General features: G+C 53.6%; 1 protein-coding gene across 1 annotated transcript in view; it reads left to right on the top strand.

Moving 5' to 3' along the window:
• Positions 1-5,349: 5,349 nt before the first annotated feature.
• The window catches only part of LOC308513141 (EF-hand calcium-binding domain-containing protein 6-like), a 35,896-nt gene continuing 23,667 nt past the window's right edge, over positions 5,350-17,578 (top strand). Inside the window, exons 1-2 of the mRNA XM_081082972.1 lie at positions 5,350-5,430; positions 6,515-6,677. The gene's annotated coding sequence lies outside the window, so the exon portion shown is untranslated. The remainder of the gene's footprint in view (positions 5,431-6,514; positions 6,678-17,578) is intronic.

Genomic DNA, 17,578 nt, shown 5'->3' with positions numbered 1-17,578 from the left:
TGAATCTCAGCTCACTGATGCTGCCAGCCTGCAGGTACCTAGCACTCCATTTTTACCAAAGACATTAGGGGGGGTTGCCATTTGTGGCCGACAGACCGACTTTCAGTGGCGGTGGCGACCTCTGCCCTGGGTCCCTACCACACTGGGGCCCTCCCTAGGAGAAGGCGGGAACCTTCCTCGGCCAGAGGATGAGTGACTGGTGCGTCCCCACAAATAGCATGAGACAGAAGCAGCAAGTACCTTTCTCCTGAGAATGGCGTGTGCCAGGAGTGAGAGCCCCGAATTCTGCAAGGGGAATAATTTCCTGTGGCAGTACAGTTAAGAAAACATTTTGTAGCTGTTTTTCAAGTTTCTTTTCCAAAGTCAACATTTCCAGCCCCAAGGAGACTCTAAGTAGGGGCTGTGCCTCATCCATCACTCTGTCCCCACACCGTGCTCAGCACAGCGCTGCATCCCTATCAAGTAATCAATACATGCTTGTTACCTAACTAAAGGCAAATTAAATGCTAAACAGCACTAATTGCAAGCTGCTGCAGATCCTGACGCTCGGCACAGAGAATTCCTGGTGATTGTCGGGGGTTTGCTCGTTGCCCAGGTGTATGAAGCCGAAGTTGTTGTTTTCTAGCTGCTCCTGTGTTCCGGGGAGGGGCCGTTCTCCTCAGATTGCTGCAGCATAATATTCGGCGGGCAGGACTCATTAACATTCTAAATTCCAGCATTCCACACAACGACGCAGTCTTGTTCAGGAGCTAGATAAGTGGATTTTGATGCCTGTTTCCGTGGAAGGAGACAACCAGTAACTATTAAGGGAAATTAAGAGCTTAATAGCATCTTAGCACATAAATGGGAGTGGAAGCCTGGGGCTGCTCGCTGAGCCAGGATGTAGTCTCCCTCAAGGCAGATCCTAAAATAGCAGAACGGCCCCCTGTTTACAAATGATGATCAATGATGTGCAGCGATACTGTTAAAATGTGCGATTTCGTGTCTGGCTGACTGCACAGAAACAAGCAGCTGGGTCACTGGTCAAGGGCACTGCCAGGAAGAGAAAGCACCTCAGTAAGTAAAAAGCCACCCCAGTAGCTCTTCCAAGAGAGCGACTTACACCTCAATAACAAAGGGGACGTCCCCCTAAGTACGGCTCAGTCTGGTCTCCATTCCTGAGGCCACACGTTTGCTGTGGAGCCGTCTCCTAGGTGTTCAGATGGGGGAGGCCTTGTAGCTCTGAACCTGCGGGAGGGACACGGCCCCCCAAGTCCCCGAGATTCCCCCTGACCACCGAGGGGATGAGCTGCCTGCTGGATGTCCTAAGGGGAGCACTATTCCCCCAGCTTCCCCTGGTCGGCGTCCACAGAGGTTTCCGCAGCGGGTCCCTCACTGGGTGTGAGCAGCACAGACTGTCAGCGTTTCTTGGGTGGTTGGGTTTTCCTGGTTGCAGTGGTGCTGAGTGGTGCCAGTGGTGCCGGGTGGTGCTGAGTGGTACCTTGGACACAGTAGCGGGTTCGGCTCTGTTGAAAGCAGACTCAGGACAGAGCACCAAGGGTGTGACCAGTGGTCTTTGGAAGGTATGGTCAAGGAAGACAGTAACCCCTTCCTCCAAACTCCTCTCCGCAGGCCCTGTCACACGACAGCAAGCACGTCAAACTTGCTTGCACCACAGAGCTCTGGTCTGTTCGAACAGAGAGAAAACCTAACCTAATAGACTACGGGCTGATCAGAACAATACACAGTGAGGCGACTTCAGGTTCTTATAAAAAAAAAAAATCTAAGTTAACTCTTCACATGGAAGTGGGGAATTTCCAGGGTCAGGGAGAACATTCTAGAGCAGGGGTGGGCAAACTTTTGACTCGAGGGCCACAATGGGTTCTTAAACTGGACCGGAGGGCCGGAACAAAAGCATGGATGGAGTGTTTGTGTGAACTAATATAAATTCAAAGTAAACATCATTACATAAAAGGGTACGGTCTTTTTTTTCAATAGTTTTATTCATTTCAAACGGGCCGGATCCGGCCCGCGGCCGTAGTTTGCCCACGGCTGCTCTAGAGTGAAGATGCTCTTAGGGAAAAAAGAATTACACTTCAAACTCTCATGACAGGCTGATCTAATCATTCATCTAGGTACATGGAAAAATCCTCGTGAGCAAGGAAGGAAGGGAAGATTTCTAGCTTCCCAGTTCTGGACTCTGGACCCGAGCATACATCACTTAAGTTTCACTGAGTTCAGGTTGGTTCAAAGACGTTTATTAAGTCCCATATTTGCTCACACAGCCAACTATAAGTCAGGGTTTTTCACGTACAATGTTCCCTCAGAGAGAAGTGTTGCTAAAAACAAGAATCCTTGCAAAGATTCTCACGGAGCAGCTTGTTATCTCACTTGGAACAACAATTACCCCAAATATTGATGATTCTGAACAAGAGGACGCCTGATGGGACTGGAGACAGAGAAATTGAAACACAGAGTTAGAAATCCCTAGTGCCATGCCATTACATTTTTTGGTGTTGGATGTGTCAGGTGTTATTTGAAATAGGTCTCCCAAAAATCCAACCCAATGAGATAATCCTGGAGATTACAAATAGCCTCAGAATGTGTTTTTTTAAAACAACTGCCCTAGTGTGATGTGAACAAGTCCTTGTGGCTCAGAGTCACAGAAAGAGAAGAGTAAATGGGCACCGCAATATCTGAGGTGATCCTGGCTGAGAATTTTCCAAAACTGATGAAAGACACTAAGCCACAGATTCAAGATAGCCTACAAACCCAAGCAGGGTAAAGACAAAACCAAGGCCAGCCGGTGTGGCTCGGTGGTTGAGTGTCGACCCATCAACCAGGAAGTTGTGGTTCTATTCCCTGTTAGGGCACATGCCTGGGTTGTGGGCTCAGTCCCCAGCAGGGGGTGTGCAGGAGGCAGCTGATCAATGATTCTCTCTCACACTGAAGTTTCGATCTCTCTCTCCCTTCCTTTTGAAATCAACAAAAATATATTTTAAAAAAAAAGAAAAAAGCAAAACCACAGCTAGGCACATCTTAAAATTTTCCAGAGAAAAGAAAGACACATTACTTACGAAAGAATAACAGTTACACGAACAGCAGATTTTGCAACAGAAATGATGGAAGTCAGGACATAGCATTGTTAAGAGGCTGAGCAAAGCCCTAGCCAGTTTGGCTCAGTGGATAGAGTGTTGGCCTGTGGACTCAAGGGTCCCAAGTTTGATTCCGGTTAAAGGTATGTACCTTGGTTGCGGGCACATACTCAGTGAGGAGTGTGCAGAAGGCAGCTGATCGATATTTCTCTCTCATCGATGTTTCTGACTCTCTATCCCTCTCCCTTCCTCTCTGTAAAAAATCAATAAAATATATTTTTAAAAAAAGAGGCTGAGCAAAAATATCTGCAGACCTGGAGTTCTATGCTCAGGAAAATATCCTAAAGGTGAACGAAGGTTTTCAGATAAATAAAGACGGAATTGCCCTAGCTGGCTTGGCTCAGTGGGTAGAGCGTCAGCCTGCGGACTGAAGGGTCCCGGGTTCGATTCTGGCCAAGGGTACATGCCTGGGTTGCGGGCTTGATCCCCAGTGGGGGGCGTGCAGGAGGCAGCTGATCAATGATTCTCTCTCATCATTGATGTTTCTCTCTCCCTTTCCTTCCTCTCTGAAATCAACACAGAAATATATTTTTTTTTTAAAATAAAGACGGAATCAATTTATTGTGAGCAGACCCACACTAAATACAACTTATAGTGTCATCTCGCTCAGAAACTGAAGGGAAAAACAGCAACAACAAAAATTAGTAGAGAAATGGAAAATCCCGACAACACAATGAACAAATCTGACCTAATTAAAAGCCTCTTTAATGCCAGCTTAGCAGCAGACTGCTGAATTCTCCTACCTGCTCCTGCATCCAATCTGTTGCCACATCACCCATCACGTAGCTTCCGGAAAACCCTACTGCACGCGCCTCACAAACAGAAGTGAGCCGCCTTGGCATTGCTACGAAAACAGTCCTGACGATTCTGGGCTCTCGGCAAGGATCCGGACACCAGGGCTTCCCAGATCACACCGAACCGGCGACCGGCGCGAGGAAGTCCCGGCAGAGGCAAATGGGGGTGGGATTCAGGGCGCCAGCGGGGGGACCCGCCTCTGTGACTAGTGCCCGTTCATCTTTCGGAACCTGAGCAAAAGCAGAAACGTGGCCCAGCAGGTGCATGTTCTATTCTTACGGGTCCCTTTTTGTTTTCAGCGAGAACGGAGGGGAGGCCGTTCACCGAAGCGTGCCGACCCCAGGAGAGAAGCGTCGGAAATGACTCTCGGTCGAGTAGGAGAACTAGCCACCAGCCGTGCAGTCCCAGGGCTGAGCAGGGTGCCCTGCGATTTATCCGCGGACAGAACCGCGGGGAGGGCGTTCCTCCGCCGGCAGAACCTCGCTCCGCAAGGGGCGGCGTGGCAGGGGCCTCGGAGCGCGCCCGGGCCGAGGCTGCCTGGGTTCTCGCTCTGCTTCGGCCACTGAGCAGCTGAGTCCTTGCGCAGAAGACCCTCCCGGTGCCTCCGTCTCCTAAACGTGAAACGGGGATAACCATGGCGCCTTCCTCATAGGGCTGCTGTGCCGATCAGTGCAGATTACACGGCAAGTGACGCCCCTGGATGGGTACCCGGCAAAGGGAAGCGCTCCGTAAGGCCAGCGACAGCTGCTGCCATTGCCAGGATGATGGTCACGTGACCTGCGGAGTTCCCACTCTGCCTGTGGGTGCGGACAGCACACGCTCCCCTGGCGGCTGGTCCTGAAGGCAGCCCTGGTGAGGCTGGCGGGGCTGAGGCTAAGCTGCGGGCCAAGCCAGCTGGTCCCCCCCGCAGGGCTGTCCTCTCCCGGAGGAGGCCGCAGGGCACAGTAGCCATGCCCATCAGTGCGACAGTCGCAATGGCTCTAAGATTAAGTGCTGCCGTTTGGGAAGGTGTAGCACGCGGCCGGGCTCTGAAAACCCCTCCCTCCGCCGAGGGCAGACCCCGAGTGGGTGCGCTTGGTGTGCACAGGTGAGGAGGGCTTCCCAGGAGGCGGCTGCCTCCCACCAGACACGCGGCTCCCGGCGGCTCCGCGCGACCAGTCCAACCGCCCGCTCCCCGCGCGAAGCCCTCTTAACAGAAACCCGCTTTCTCGCGGCCCATCGTCAGGCACGTTCCCGCCGCGTGGGGACACGACTTCCGGCGGAAGTCCCTTCCGTCGGGGGCGGAGCCAGTGTGCGGCCCGGGCCCCCGTCCCAGCGCGCTCCGTAGTCGACCTGGCCAATCGGAACACGGCTTATTCCCGAGTGCGGAGAAACAGTCTCCAGTCAGCGAGCGTCGTCGTCGCCCCGGCAACAGCGTCCCGGAGTGGGCTGGGCCTCCGCGCCGGCGGCTCGCTGCGCGCTCTAGTGGCCCCGCGAGGAGGAGAACTGGACGCGGGCGCGGGTAAGGCGGCGTGGCCGCGGCCCCCGGAGCCCGCGCGCGAGCCGCAAGGGCGGCGGAGGGCCGAGCAGGGGGCCGGCGGGCAGACCTGAAGGCCCCACAGCTCCGGGAGGGCGGCTGCCCGCTCCGGGGACACGGGGGTTCCCCTCCCGTCCGCGGTGAAGGGCCGGTGCTGGCTTTCCCACGTGTGGGTGACGCGCCTGCAGGTGCCGAGCGCGGGGTGGGCGGCGTAGGTGAACAGGATGGCGCGGCCCCCGCGGAGCTGACGTGGTATCTGGGGAAGACGGGTTATCAACAAGGTGGAAGGGGGGACCGCCCCTCCGTGGATCTGTGAGGTCAAGTGGGAAACGCGCGGTAATGCCTCGAGTTGCTCCCATTTACAGACCGTTCCACGCCCCTTGTTTCTTCTGTTCCCACCTTGACTGTGTCGTGGTTACCGCCACCTACTGGGTGAGGACTTGCGCCTGGTGGGGTGAGGGCGGTTGTCCAAAAGCCATACAGCCAGGAGGTTGCAAAGCCAGAATTCAAACTCGGCACTCTGTCCCGGGTCCACACAAAAAAAAAAAAAAAAAATCTTAGGTCTTTCTAGAACATTCTTTCTCCTCAGACACCACCCCCTCCCCGCCATAGTTATTCCCCAGAAATTTTGTCCGGAGGCGCTTTGTGAAATATTGGCTTTCACAAAACTTAAGACCATCGAGACATCGCTTCCAAGAGGAGTATTTTAATGTTTCTTAAGAAGGTGCCTCTACCATGGGTAGATTTACAGAAATGCTGTAAAAAAAAAAAAATTAGACTTTCACACACTGCAGTTCCTTCATCTCTTTTATTCCCTGTTTTCCGTGCAACATACATCCGGTCGGTCATGTCCCGGGAATTGGGAAGTGAAGCAGGCACCCAGTTTAGTGCTGGCTCACAGCAGGTGCTGCAGATGTTTGTCAAATAATGCTCATCCGAGTGGGTGGGAGCTGCGTGGAGGGGGTGGGGGGAGACAGGGACACGGGCAGTAGTGTCAACAATGAAAAGGAAAACACAAGTGCTTACCGGAGACTTTACGCTGGCCTCTGCCTGTGTCTGCCCTTTCCAGCCGCCCGCTGCTCCCCATGCTGACGCCCTGGGCTGACGGGCACCTGGAGCCAGAACCAGTGCCAGGAGGATGGTGCGCAGGCGGGTGCCGGCCCCCAGCAGGGATCTCCCAGGCGGCCGCTGGCTGGTAACAAGCCGATGGCTTCACTGAAGCTGCTTTGCAGGTGTGTATCGAGGGTGACTGTGGCAGCCCGGCCGGCGTGGCTCGGGGTTGAGGGTGGGCCTAATGCACTGGGAGGCCACGATCCGATTCCCGGTCGGGGCACAGGCCCGGGCTGCGGGTTCGATCCCCAGTGTGGGGCGTGCAGGAGGCAGCCCATCCATGATTCTCTCTCATCATGGATGTTTCTGTCCCTCTCTCCCTTCCTCTCTCTGAAATCAATAAAAACATATTTACAAAACGGAGAGTGAATGTTCCGGGCTAGTGGGTGGTGGGAGCCCCGGCAGGCTTTCCTGGCTGCCTCCTGCCCCCGCCAGGATGGGCGCACAAGCTGTGTGATGCAGACGAGGAGCTGCAGCTGGGACAGGGAGGTAACCGTTGCTTCCCTCCCATAAAGTGTGTTTATGTAAAAGTGCCCAGATGGAGGCGTGCAACATCGCATCGACTGGACTCTGGTGCTACTTAAAGATGGACTCACGTTCAGTGCAGCGCGGCCCCGGATGTCCACACCGTGCAGAAGAGCGGGCGGGAAGGGGAGGGGCAGGTCTGAGGCAGCGTGGATAGAGAGAACACAGGAACAGGAGGCCCTTCCAGTACGAGAGGGTTTATTTCCCTCGCGTTCCTATTGGTTCTGACCTTTGACCGCTGTCCGGTTCTGTTTGCCGGGCTTCAGGGGCACCGTTATGTCTCCGCTCCATGTGTTTGCAGCTTTCCTGCTGCCGCGAGCCCTGCAGCTGCGACTGCTATTCCGGGCCAATGCTCATGGAGCACTTCCTCTATTCCAGGCTCAAATACATTTTAAAAAAATTGAGTCCTCATCAGCTGCTTATGAAAAAGTGGTTACTCTTTCCATTTTGCAGGGCAGTTAAGGGGCTACAAAGCAGACAAATGGTAGGGTGCAGCCTCTCCTCCAGGCCTGCCTCCCCTAAAAAACGTTTTATTGATTTTAGAGAGAGAGAGGAAGAGAGAGAGAGAGACAGACAGACATTGATTTGTTCCACGTATTTATTCATTCACTGATTGATTCTTGTACGTGTCTTGACCGGGGATCAAACCTCGAAACCTTGGTGTGTGAGCAAGAGCTCTAAACCACTGGGCCGCGGCCCAGACCCGGTGTCCGTGCCTAGTACTCCAGGACGCGGTGCTAGTGTTCCCGTGTTCACGTCAATACTCTGTACGTCCCACTGAGGCTTTGAGATGACCGTGAGAACAATACGATACCGAAAATAAAAACACAGAAGTCAGGGTCATGCCCAGTACAGACTGGATGGGAAAGTAGTGTCCGGAGAAACAAAAACACTCCGACCATCCATAGTGGGTAAAACCGTTGGGCTACACATTCAGCTCTCAGCTTCTTGAACTCAAGGAGAAAGAAAATTAAAACAAAAAGAAATTGAATTAATTTTGTCCAGGCAAATAAGGCATTTGAATTCCTCTGGGAAAAAAAAATGAAGCTTTTCCAACCGCTGGTCTGGAAGGCAGACTTCTTGGGTTTCATCACAACGCCCGGGAGGGCTTGGGGACCGCTGAGTGACGGAGGCGTGGGCCCGGGGTCCTCACTCTTCAGGGGAGAGCGTGGGCCATCACATTTGCATGGGAATCGTAACGTGATTTTGAATATCAAGTCAGTACTTGTCAGTAACACCTTCGGAATTTTGTTTTTCCCCGAGGGATTGGGACACGTGTTATCCTGTCCCCTGGGTTGGTCTCCCTTACTCGTCTGCTTATTTCACGATTGTTCGCTGGGCACCGGCCGTGTGCCAGGTCCTGTCTAGGCGTCGAGGACACCTCAGTGGTGGCCAGGCGCTGACCTGGCGCAGCCGGGCCTCCACCTGGTCACTCTCTCCTGCTGGCTTCTCGGCACTGACTTTGGTTCGCCCTCCTGTGTTGGCCTAAACATCCCTGAGACGACACTCAACACCTTCCCCTGGAACTGTCTCCCTGCCTTCTGCCCTGGGGTCTGACTTATCTTTCTGTCCCTTCCCAGGACCTAAACTTCATAACAGCCACCAAATACTGAACACAGCCCCTGTGTGTCAGGCGCTTTAGCGACAGTATCTGTGACCCTCTGACAGCCTTTGGAGTGTTGGGGGGAGGGGTGTCACTTGCCCCTGGAGAAGCTGGTGGAAGTAATGCATCCTCTTTTTAGAAAAATCATGTCACACGCTTGCTATTCAGTCTCTGAGACTTGCAAGTTCCATGGAAGCACACATGGACCCGCCCCCAGGTCCCAGGCTGGAATACTTGCTCTAAAGAGAAAGATTATTTCCATGTTGCAAATGAGGAGACAGTCCGCGGGGGTTAATGCACTGGCAACTGCACCGAAGGTAGTGGAGCCAGTTTGACTCCATATTTTTTTTACTCCAAATTCGTCATCCCCCCTGCTCCCCCCCCCTTGCCCTCCCCCCCCGCCCCCCCCCGGAGATGCTCAGCAAATGACTGAGTGAGGACATGGAAGGCCAAGGAGGGAACTTACCAGGGTGATGTGTCCCAGAACCGAACAGACCATCCATTTGATGGCAGAATGGACACAGGGAAGATTTTTCTCAAGGATTTGGATTTAACTGCCAGAATCTTCTGTGTTGCTTGCACCGTTTCCCAATTTAGTCAGGCGATAACTTCCCCGCGATACAGTTCCAACAGTTTCCGCTGCCGATGCCTCTTCTGCTGGGCCGCACACATTTTTCTCTCTGGTGTGGAATTACGCTTTCTTGATGCCAAGGCAGATGGATGGCACGTTGGTTACGATTCTGCTACAAATAGCATCTGTTAGGAACTGGACCTCAGGACGTGCGTGGCAAGTACATGTACAGGTGAAATCGCCGCCTGTCCGCGCTCCCGCCTGTGGTTAGGAGTGTCTGTGATGCTCTGTGACTTGGTGCTTCTTTGGGGGCAGTGGTCTTAGAATCCTGGCGGACGTCCACTTTCCCACGCTGTGTGGCAATCCTGAGTGCGCTAAGGCCTTCGAATTCTCTCTGTTTAGGCAGCCTCAGCTGAGGGTGGTTGGAAGTCAGGCTTGACCTACAGGACGCGTCACTGCCTTGCTCACGGTCAGGACATTGTTCAGCTGCCAAAGTAAGGGTCAGAGTAGCCCACGCTTCTTGCCCGCCCAGTCCTTGGCATTGAGAGCAGCGGTCCATCGAGAAGAGGTTAATGGAGCGCTCACTGCGCACCAGGCTGTGCAGCAGGTGCTGGTCCAGGAGGCTGGGTGCTGCCGATTCTCCGCTGGGGGGGCTGCTACACAGCCGAGTGGGGAGCATGGGAGCGGAGAATCGAAGTGAACATGGCGGCAGAACTGGGGGACGGACTGGGAGGAGCTAATACCGTACACATATGTCCGCGCCCCCACAGCAAAGTAATGGAGTGACGGGTGCAGAACGAAACTGTAAGGCCACGTTCTCTGGAAAGGCCTGGCTGGTTCGTTTAAGGAGGCAAGGGTGGGAGGGCCTCCGCAGGAGGGCTACCTTCTCCATCTCGAAAGATGAGTGGGAGTGTGCCAGGCAGAAAAGGAGAAGGGAATTCCAGCAAAAGGGTGAACCACACGCGGAGGTGAGGGGCCACGGGGCGTGTTGGGAGGTGAGAAGGTGAGGGGCCACGGGGCGCATTGGGAGGTGAGAAGGTGAGGGGCCACGGAGCGTGTTGGGAGGTGAGAAGGTGAGGGGCCACCGGGCGTGTTGGGAGGTGAGAAGGTGAGGGGCCACGGGGCGCGTTGGGAGGTGAGAAGGTGAGGGGCCACGGGCACGTTGGGAGGTGAGAAGGTGAGGGGCCACGGGGCTTGTTGGGAGGTGAGGGGCCACGGGGCACGTTGGGAGGTGAGAAGGTGAGGGGCCACGGGGCGCGTTGGGAGGTGAGGGGCCACGGGCGTGTTGGGAGGTGAGAAGGTGAGGGGCCACGGGCGTGTTGGGAGGTGAGAAGGTGAGGGGTCACCGGGCGCGTTGGGAGGTGAGAAGGTGAGGGGTCACCGGGCGTGTTGGGAGGTGAGAAGGTGAGGGGCCACGGGCGTGTTGGGAGGTGAGAAGGTGAGGGGCCACCTGCCGGGGTCCAACCCCAGAAGGTCCAGGGGTCCCCAAAGGTGTGGACGGAGTCGGCGAAGAGGGAATGACAAGGAGACAGAGTTCAGTTGATCAGCAGCCTAGCCAGGATCTCTAGCCAGGATCTCTCCAGCCAAGTTCTGGTCTGGATCTCCAGCGAAGTTCTGTTTAGGATCTCCAGCCAGGTTCTGTGTCCATGGTCTCTTGCTAGGTTCTCCAGCCAGGTTCTCCAGGTTCTCCAGCCAGGTTCAGTTGATCAGCAGCCTAGCCAGGATCTCCAGCCAAGTTCTGGTCTGGATCTCCAGAGAGGTTCTGCTTAGGATCTCCAGCCAGGTTCTGTGTCCATGTTCTCTTGCTAGGTTCTCCAGCCAGGTTCTCCAGGTTCTCCAGCCAGGTTCTGTAGCCATGTTCCCTCGCTAGGTTCTCCAGCCAGGTTCTGTCCAGGTTCTCCAGCCAGGTTCAATCACCAGGTTCTAGTCAGGTTCTCTTGCCAATTTCTGTAGTCAGGTTCAGTCCAGGATCTTTTGCCATGTTCTCTCGCTAGGTTCTGTCTCTAGGTTCTGAGGCCAGTTTCTGTCCAGGATCTTTTGCCATATTCTCTCCAGCGAAGTTCTTCTGTCTCTAGAGAATGTTCTGTGTAGGTTCTGTGCCAATTTCTGTCTCTCTCTGTCTTGTTACATCTGTATTTATACCAGTTGATTCAATCCTATCAATCTCTATTCCAAAGGTTAGGGCGTTTCTTATCTCCATTCCAGGGAGGAAAGATTATGTAGCTTAAGCATGATTGTTCGTAGTTAAAGTGATTAATTACCCGCCTGGCACTTAGTTAAGAGGTTTTATTCCCTCCCTAACTTCAGGGGAGAATCCCTACCTGGGGAAACAACCTTTCTCAGAGAGGAGACCTTGGTTAAAACACAGCGCCAAGAAGGTGAGCAAACATATTAAGAACCGTATGCCATATATGCTAGGTCCCTTGAAACAGCAAGGATGGACCGGCTCCCTGCAAATTCCCCCTTTTTTATTTTTTAAAAGCGGGCATTAAAAAGAAAAACCCGAAATTCTCTCTTGTATCCATTTTAAGAGTAGGATTGGCGCTTTCCGCTATTACCTGAGTCCTGATCTATCACCCCAGGGAGAGCTTGCCAATCCTGCACTTTCCTGGGGTGGAAAGGCTGCAGTGGGGTTAAGGATAAGGCTCCTTGGGCCTACCTTCTCCCATGCCTCTACATTTACCTTTCCGGCACCTTTCCTTCCTCAGAAAAGCATGGACATATTTCTTGTATAAAATGTTCCATCTGACTGCGAGTAACCTTAACTCCTCTGCTAGCAAGCATATGTGTTAAAAGATCAATACGGAGTCTTTTTTCTTTAGACTCAGTATGGCACATCTTCTTAATGCAAAGATCAATACAGAGTCTTCTTTCTTTGGACTCAGTATGGCACATCTTCTCAATCTAAGTTCTGTACTATCCACCTTCTTACCCTACTTATCCTCTGTAGGGAGGTTTGCAGCACCCTGGTGGAGTCCTATCCGTCCTCAATGTGGGGGTTCTCAATGGGGTGGGCTTACCTATGGGAATCCTGTTCCAGGGGTTCCCAAAGGTGTGGACGGAGTCGGCGAAGACTATCCACCCTCTTCCTACGGTGGAGTCCGATCCGTCCCGAGTGCGGGCGCTTACCTAGGGGTCCCTGTTTGGGCGCCAGATGCCGGGGTCCAACCCCAGCGGGTCCAGGGGTTCCCAAAGGCGTAGACGGAGTCGGCGAAGAAGGAAGGACACGGAGAGAGTGTTCAGTTGATCAGCAGCCTAGCCAGGACCTCCAGCCAGGATCTCCAGCCAAGTTCTGGTCTGGATCTCCAGAGAGGTTCTGCTTAGGATCTCCAGCCAGGTTCTGTTCTCTTGCTAGGTTCTCCAGATTCTCCAGCCAGGTTCTGTAGCCATGTTCCCTCGCTAGGTTCTCCAGCCAGGTTCTCTCCAGGTTCTCCAGCCAGGTTCAGTCACCAGGTTCTAGTCAGGTTCTCTTGCCATGTTCTATAGTCAGGTTCAGTCCAGGATCTTTTGCCATGTTCTCTCGCTAGGTTCTGTCTCTAGGTTCTGAGGCCAGTTTCTGTCCAGGATCTTTTGCCATGTTCTCTCCAGCGAAGTTCTTCTGTCTCTAGGTTCTGTGTAGGTTCTGTCTTCCTTGGTTCTGTCTTCTAAGTTCTGTGTTGTTACATCTGTATTTATACCAGTTGATTCCAATCCTATCAATCTCTATTCCAAAGGTTAGGGCGTTTCTTATCTCCATTCCAGGGAGTAAAGATTATGTAGCTTAAGCATGATTGTTCGTAGTTAAAGTGATTAATTACCCGCCTGGCACTTACTTAAGAGGTTTTATTCCCTCCCTAACTTCAGGGGAAAATCCCTACCTGGGGAAACAACCTTTCTCAGAGAGGAGACCTTGGTTAAAACACATAGTGCCAAGAAGGTGAGCAAACATATCAAGAACAGTATGCCATATATGCCAGGTCCCTTGAAACAGCAAGGATGGACCGGCTCCCGGCAAATTCCCCCTTTTTATTTTTTAAAAGCAGGCATTAAAAAGAAAAACCCCAAATGCTCTCTTGTATCCATTTTAAGAGTAGGATTGGCGCTTTCCGCTATTACCTGAGTCCTGATCTATCACCCCAGGGAGAGCTTGCCAATCCTGCACTTTCCCGGGGTGGAAAGGCTGCAGTGGGGTTAAGGATAAGGCTCCTTGGGCCTACCTCCTCCCATGCCTTTACATTTACCTTTCCTTCCTCAGAAAAGCATGGACATAATTCTTATATAAAACGTTCTGTCCTACTGGGAGTAACCTTAATTCCTCTGCTAGCAAGCATATATGTTAAAAGATCAATACAGAGTCTTTTTTCTTTAGACTCAGTATGGCACATCTTCTTAATCTAAAGATCAATACAGAGTCTTCTTTCTTTGGACTCAGTATGGCACATCTTCTCAGTCTAAGGATCAATACAGAGTCTTCTTTCTTTGGACTCAGTATGGCACATCTTCTCAATCTAAGTTCTGTACTATCCACCTTCTTACCCTACTTATCTTCTATAGTTGGGTCTGTAGCACCCTGGTGGAGTCCTATCCATCCCGAGTGTGGGGGTTCTCAATGGAGGGGGCTTACCTATGGGAATCCTGTTCCAGGGGTTCCCAAAGGTGTGGACGGAGTCGGCAAAGACTATCCACCCTCTTCCTACGGTGGAGTCCGATCCGTCCCGAGTGTGGGGCGCTTACCTAGGGGTCCCTGTTCGGGCGCCAGATGCCGGGGTCCAACCCCAGCAGGTCCAGGGGTTCCCAAAGGTGTGGACGGAGTTGGCGAAAAAGGAATGACAAGGAGACAGCGTTCAGTTGATCAGCAGCCTAGCCAGGATCTCCAGCCAAGTTCTGGTCTGGATCTCCAGCGAAGTTCTGTTTAGGATCTCCAGCCAGGTTCTGTGTCCATGGTCTCTTGCTAGGTTCTCCAGCCAGGTTCTCCAGGTTCTCCAGCCAGGTTCAGTTGATCAGCAGCCTAGCCAGGATCTCCAGCCAAGTTCTGGTCTGGATCTCCAGAGAGGTTCTGCTTAGGATCTCCAGCCAGGTTCTGTGTCCATGTTCTCTTGCTAGGTTCTCCAGCCAGGTTCTCCAGGTTCTCCAGCCAGGTTCTGTAGCCATGTTCCCTCGCTAGGTTCTCCAGCCAGGTTCTGTCCAGGTTCTCCAGCCAGGTTCAATCACCAGGTTCTAGTCAGGTTCTCTTGCCAATTTCTGTAGTCAGGTTCAGTCCAGGATCTTTTGCCATGTTCTCTCGCTAGGTTCTGTCTCTAGGTTCTGAGGCCAGTTTCTGTCCAGGATCTTTTGCCATATTCTCTCCAGCGAAGTTCTTCTGTCTCTAGAGAACGTTCTGTGTAGGTTCTGTGCCAATTTCTGTCTCTCTCTGTCTTGTTACATCTGTATTTATACCAGTTGATTCAATCCTATCAATCTCTATTCCAAAGGTTAGGGCGTTTCTTATCTCCATTCCAGGGAGGAAAGATTATGTAGCTTAAGCATGATTGTTCGTAGTTAAAGTGATTAATTACCCGCCTGGCACTTAGTTAAGAGGTTTTATTCCCTCCCTAACTTCAGGGGAGAATCCCTACCTGGGGAAACAACCTTTCTCAGAGAGGAGACCTTGGTTAAAACACAGCGCCGAGAAGGTGAGCAAACATATTAAGAACCGTATGCCATATATGCCAGGTCCCTTGAAACAGCAAGGATGGACCGGTTCCCGGCAGCCACCGGGTGTGTTGGGAGGTGAGAAGGTGAGGGGCCTACGGGCGCGTTGGGAGGTGAGAAGGTGAGGGGTCACCAGGCGCGTTGGGAGGTGAGAAGGTGAGGGGCCACGGGCGTGTTGGGAGGTGAGAAGGTGAGGGGCCACGGGCGTGTTGGGAGGTGAGAAGGTGAGGGGCCACGGGTGTGTTGGGAGGTGAGAAGGTGAGGGCCCACGGGCGTGTTGGGAGGTGAGAAGGTGAGGGGCCACAGAGTGTGTTGGGAGGTCAGAAGGTGAGGGGCCACGGGGCGTGTTGGGAGGTGAGAAGGTGAGGAGCCACAGAGTGTGTTGGGAGGTGAGAAGGTGAGGGGCCACGGGGCGTGTTGGGAGGTGAGAAGGTGAGGGGCCACAGAGTGTGTTGGGAGGTGAGAAGGTGAGGGGCCACGGGGCGTGTTGGGAGGTGAGAAGGTGAGGGGCCACGGGGCGTGTTGGGAGGTGAGAAGGTGAGGGGCCACGGGGCGTGTTGGGAGGTGAGAAGGTGAGGGGCCACAGGGCGTGTTGGGGGGTGAGAAGGTGAGGGGCCACGGGCACGTTGGGAGGTGAGAAGGTGAGGCGCCACGGGGCTTGTTGGGAGGTGAGGGGCCACGGGGCACGTTGGGAGGACTGCAGTAGTGCGGTGTGTGCGGCACTGGGGTGCCTGGGGGGTCTCCTGGGGCCAGGTTGTTAATGATGTGATGATCTTCTGCCCTGGAGAGTGTGGAGTATTTTTTTTTAACTTAAAAAAATATAGACCCACAAAAATGTTGCAGAATTAGTGCAGGGAGGCCCAGTGTGTCCTCCCTTCCCCTCAGTGGTACCATCTCACAGAACAGCCAACGTGCAGTGAGCACAACCGGGGTCAAAGCCGCAGCCCAGCGTGGACAGGCTCTCATGGTCTCCTTTGTGCATAGTTCTCTGAAAATGTAACACGTGTGTTTTGCATTGCGTGCCCTCAAGCCAAGGAGTAACGTAACTGTGTCTGTGCTTTAGCGAGATGAAGCCTGGCAGCGGAGGAGGATGGGAGGGGGAGTGGAGGCCTGGAAGGAACTTAAGGGCTATTTCTTAATCCAGACCAGTGAGGTTCAGAGCAGTGACATGGGGTGGAGGGGCAGAGAGTCCGTTGGCGAGGTGTTTTCCTGGTAAAATTGACGTTGCGTGCTGATTGCTTAGAGGGCGGGAGGCCGGAGGCAGGAACTGCTGCTCTAACCGGCCCAGGGGCAGGGGTGGAAGCAAACGCGTTCCTTCCCTGGGGGGGGGAGGTGAATGCCTCTGAACGCGAGGCCGTGCCTGGGACCCGCGCCAGAGACAAGCATTGGTTGAATACTCACAGGTAGACACGTCACTGCAACTGGCTGAGGGCTCCCAGGGACCAGGGCGGTCCTCGTGGGGGTGTCGTGGGGCCCACCTAGCGTGGGGGTGTCACGGCTCCTGAGGAAGTGACTGCACCCAGACACGTGGCCGGGTTCTCAGCACCAGCATGACCTGGGAGCTGTCAGCGAGGAGATTCTCGGGCCCCACCCCCACCCAGGACCTGGTGGAGGGGCAGCCGTGGGTGTCTAACGAGCCCTCCAGGAGATCCTGCGGATCTCTGGGAGGAGGAAGGACCCAGAGGCAGAGGGAAGGAGGAGGAGTGGTCTGGGCAGGGGGCTGCTGCATAGGAAAGGAAGAAAGCTTTCCCGTGGGAGGCCTCATCGGAGGGACTGCAAGGCACCGGTGCGGTCGCCGCACGGAGAACCCAGGAGAGGGACAGAGCCGGAGAGGCAGGCCCAGCCCGCCCATAGGCCTTGTGACACCATGAAGGACTCTGGTCTTTATTCTAAGGGCCACAGGAAGCAATTGGAATTTGTAAAGCGAGGAAGTAACACGAGATCAGCATTTTTTTCCTCTAAATTCAGTACCTTCCACAAGATGCACCATTCATTGAACCAAGTTTTGTGTTTTTTAAAAATATGTGTTTTTATTGATTTCAGAGAAAGAAAGGGGGGGGGGGGAGAGAGAGAGAGAGAGAGAGAGAGAGAGAGAGAGAGAGAGAGAAACATCAATGACCAGAGAGAATCATTGATTGGCTGCCTCCTGCACGCCCCGCACTGGGGATCGAGCCCACAACCTGGGCATGTGCCCTGACCAGGAATTGAACTGTGACCTCTTGAGTCATAGGTCAATGCTCAACCACTGAGCCATGCCAGCTGGGCACAAGATCAGCATTTTAAAATGATTATTCTGGCTGATGTGAGGAAAATAGAGGGGACCGCAGTAGGGGTGTGTGTGTGGTTGTGTATGTGTGATGTGCGTGGGGTGTGTATGCAGGGTTTGTGTACGTGGCATGTGTGTGTGTAGTATGTGTATGTGGCATGTGTGTGTGTATGTGGTGTGTGTGTGTGTGTGTGTGTGTGTGTGTGTGATGGCGATATGGGAAGAGGAGCTCTGACATCAGCTCCCCGCCTGGGGAAGCTGACATCTGGAGTGAAGGGCACGTGGAGGATCTGCCTGGGGGCTCGACCCCCTTTAGTAGGCGGCGGTATCACTGCATTTCCTTGCAGACCCAAAGGCTCTGGCCTTGTGGCCCGAGAAGCTGAAGGAC

Source organism: Myotis nattereri (assembly GCF_964212035.1).
Source record: "Myotis nattereri genome assembly, chromosome: 2".
In the NCBI taxonomy this organism is placed as follows: Eukaryota; Metazoa; Chordata; class Mammalia; order Chiroptera; family Vespertilionidae; genus Myotis; species Myotis nattereri.
Note: the sequence above shows the minus strand (reverse complement) of the source record. Positions and strands in the feature narration are given on the sequence as shown.